Here is a 4,158-nt window from a genome sequence, read left to right as displayed (position 1 = left end):
ACAGGTTTGTGTTTGGTTACTGTAATCTTATGTTGACATATTGAAAAATTATGTTTTTCTTAATATATTTTGTAATTTTATTGTGTATTATATTTTAAAAAAATGTTTCAGATCTTTATACAAATTTATTTACAAACAAAGAACTCACGGATGAAGTAATATAAACGAAACAAAAATTTAGTGACATCTGTTGTTCGATTCTGAAACTAACTGGTAGAGTTAGCAGCGCATTCTTCAAACGTACAGGTGTACTAAATGTACGATTTCCTGTAGGTCGGCGGCAAGTTTTGATCCTTTGGGAGACGGGAAATCAGTCGGGAAAGGCGCTTAGACGTAAGCGGTTGAATGCGAGAGTCGTTCGTATCTAAAGGGTTCTTTTTACGTGGGAAATTTGTGACATACGTTTTTATTTCATTCATGTTTTGCAAATGCGAATTTTAGAAGGGTTTTTTTAAATGAGAGAAAAATTATTTTCTTAAACAACATATATCAATGGATTTCATGAAATGGCATTACGAACAGCCAATATTCCATAAATTGCAGGCGTAGGCATGTGCATTTTGTGTAGTTAAACGTTGGTAGCTACAGTTATTTTCTTTATGATGTGGTGAGTACTCACATATTTGTTATTAGTTTTCTGTTGTATTTCCTCTGAAGTTATAAAAATAAAATACGAGATCTCGGAGAGCTATGTAAGGTGAGCTGTTACAACACCAGGAATCACAAACCGCAAAGGAAGTGATGCTTTTGAAGAATGATAATGTAATTGTCTACATGCCTAGTTGTTGACGTAAGTTTTTCGAATGCAAAATGTCATATATATATATATATATATATATATATATATATATATATATATATAATCTCCTCCCGATATAAATTCCTTTATCAGCCACTGGTTGTGTTGCCTCATTCATGCATTTTACGACGTTTTAATTCTTCATTGTTATTTTATTGATTGATTATAGGTATAGATAAACAGCTTCAAAGACCTATATTTATATATCAATTGTTATTAAGTAAATAATTTAATATGTGTATTTCCCGCTCAAATTCCTGTTTGAGAAATTCTGTTTAGTTATTGAACCCATTAATACTGCGAAGTTTAACCCAATTAAAAAAAATTTTCGCTAAATGGGTTTTCAGTTCTTACGTTTATGCGAAATAAAGTTTTAAAATACACAATATGCGTTTTGAAAAATAGCTATGATAGTTACCTATGTCTGCAAAACTCGTCTGTTTGATGAAAGAGATATGCTCTTTATTTATTAACTACTGATAAAATACGATGTGCTACTGATGTTCCTTTTTAGCTTTCCGTATGTGGAAAGAATGTGAAATAAGTTTTGCTCAAAAACAAAAATTAAAAATGTCAATTTGGTACAAAGTTCTGGAAAACAGGAATTTTATTGGAAGTAATGTCATACATGTTATTTTTATTGTTGTACTGGCAACAATTATCTTATTTTCTTTTCGAATACAATGCTTAACATGGTAGGATCATTTTGAAAATCATACTCGAACATAAGACAGAAGAATAAAATTTGTATTGTACCATGCTACAACTTAGTGTAATTTCGGCAGTAAAATTTAAAATTAAAAATAATAAATACCAAAAGAGCACAAAGTCAGTTTGCCCTTACAAGGAAAATAAGTCACATTTTTTTAAAATGCAAATAGTATAATGCATGTTACAACGTGTTCCAAAAATAGTTTCATTCTTACTCCAAATCTCATATGTTTAGCTTTTATACCGTGGCTACTGTTTTCGAAAGTTTTTATTTTATTTTAAAAATGTTAAATAACTAAACATTTCTTCAAAGAGTACCTATACGTAAATATGCATATACACTTTTTCAACGTGCTTTAGCATAAACTAACGTAACAATACTTTTACTCCATTTTTGTGTTAACGCACAAACATTCAACTCATAAGTATGGCGTCTACAAACTATAATTACAGGTCCTTATTACAACATTTGTTTGTACTAGTTGGTTCCCGACAAAAAGGTACTGTGGAGCTGGGCGTAGACCCCCGGAAAGGAAGGGGTGGACTAGGGAACCCCCCGGAACTAACAAGCCCTTCACTGAGGGGACCCGCTCGCCTTGCAAGAACGTGACTGTGGAACGGGGGTTGATGTCAGAACTATGTCTTATGGAAAACTACCTGCATATTTTAAAGTTTTCTTCTTATTGCATGCATGTAGGCCGAAATACTGGCAGTACACGACGTACAAGCACCGTGTTCAGAGATGACTTGTGTCGGTCAACCCCTCGTGCTAGGCTCTAGGGCTGCGACCCCCCCCCCCCCCCCCTTCCTCCTTGTGAATCATACAGATTTGCGTCCCTGCTGTGGAGGAGTATCTTTTCAGCCTGCTGTTAATGTTGTAGCTTGCGGCTTTCAACTTTCAGTTAGGGGCAGAACACTAAACAGATATGCATCAGGGCCTACATGCTAGTAGCTAAGTGAAAATAATTCCACCCGAGTTTCGTTCGGCAAGCTGTAGCATTTAGTTTTTTTATTACTGATCATTTAATGAACTCTTAAATTAAAACATGTGCTAAATTCCAAGGGCGTCGCCAGCCGATGGCCTGGAGGGGGGGGGGGGGGCAAGTTGTGGGAAAAGTATTATTTTTTTGCATTTTGCTACATTATTTTATATCTCTAAGGCTCTAGGGGGGGGGGGGCAACTGCTCCCCCCTACCCCCCTGGCGACGCCCTTGTTAAATTCATTGATATCTTATACATTTATAATGTAAATAAAATAAATGAAATGGGCGTATTACAAACTTTACACAGCTTAACTGTAAACTTCAAGATATGTTTAACCCATTGCAAGCGAGCCCTGAAAATGGCGATGAAGATGCGCCGGTAATATCGGGGCAAAGAAGCTGTGACAGCTGCAAATTTAACCCGTGTTGGATCTGTGTTTAGATAAATGGATGTTAACTTGCCTTGTCGGGTTATGCATTTAATGACTACTTAGCTAACACTCCAATGTTGCATCCGGGTCAAATTTATTTGAGAGAACTCTGTTATTAAAACAGGAACAGAAAAAAAAATCAGTTTATTCTGCCAAATGATCATATTCTATTCCGTGAAAATAAAATCGCATTTTTAAAATCTATATACAGAAGGAATTTGACTTCTAAAGCACAGGAATTATCCCATTTAAATAATTAAGATTTTGTATGGAGCCCTCCGCTTGTCGGTCATATATCAGTATTATCTTTATATGTGAACATTAACAGAATCTCAAGTAATGAGTTTTTAAACCTCAATTGGATTAATTGCATTTATCGAAAAAATACAAATTTTAATAGGACACAATAACTGAATAGGCAATAAATCACAAAATGTTTTAAACTATTCGACATAAACAATTTGTCGTGCTAGGTATTGCAGAAAATAGTCGCTAAAATATAAAGTTGGCTGTATCTTATTGCACCAGAAGTTCATCAACGTAAATATTTATAACGCAGTGTTTGGGATGTCAAACAAGCAAGTGGGTACCGACGTAGGCCCACTACGTGTCTCTTCCAATCTAAATCAACGTAAGTGCGAAGGTCTGGGTTTTTGGAATCTTGGATATTTGCTGCCGCACCTCGTCAGAACGATCTGATAATTATCAATAATATTTCGTAGAGACATAGCTCAGGTTATGGGCTAGACCCCAGTGAGGGGGGGGGGGAGGGGGGGGGGGCTGGCCCGGTTCTCGGGAAGTAAGAAGCTGATGCAGAGATAAGGGAAACATGCAGATGGAGCGCACAATGTCCGATTCTAGGCGAGGGGGTTGAAGCCAAAAGGGGAGGGAGATTTCAGTGTACCACACGTACCAATATGGCTGCCGTTTGTTTGCAGATGTATCAGCTGTTCCTTTATTGGAGGTTAAACTGGAGGAAAATGTCAACTCATATCACTACATTTTGTGTTATGAGGATTCGTATTGGATTTTCTATGTGTATGTGTACATAAATATACATATTAACCAGTAATTTTTGGCTCCAAAATACTTCCGAACGGCTTAACTACAGTAGTTAATAAAAGCAGGCTAGAACAGCTGATACCAGTATAAACAAAATCCGCCATATTGGTATGTGGAAAAATGGCGTCACGTGTGACGGCTAATGCTCCATCTGTGTCCTCTCCTATTTTTT

The 4,158-nt window shown here is 36.2% G+C and overlaps 1 protein-coding gene across 1 annotated transcript in view; it reads left to right on the top strand.

Moving 5' to 3' along the window:
* Positions 1-309: 309 nt before the first annotated feature.
* Positions 310-4,158, top strand: part of LOC134540463 (diacylglycerol kinase 1) — a 153,449-nt gene continuing 149,600 nt past the window's right edge. The window contains exon 1 of the mRNA XM_063383230.1: positions 310-607. The gene's annotated coding sequence lies outside the window, so the exon portion shown is untranslated. The remainder of the gene's footprint in view (positions 608-4,158) is intronic.

This window comes from Bacillus rossius, chromosome 16 (assembly GCF_032445375.1).
Source record: "Bacillus rossius redtenbacheri isolate Brsri chromosome 16, Brsri_v3, whole genome shotgun sequence".
Classification (NCBI taxonomy): Eukaryota; Metazoa; Arthropoda; class Insecta; order Phasmatodea; family Bacillidae; genus Bacillus; species Bacillus rossius.
Note: the sequence above shows the minus strand (reverse complement) of the source record. Positions and strands in the feature narration are given on the sequence as shown.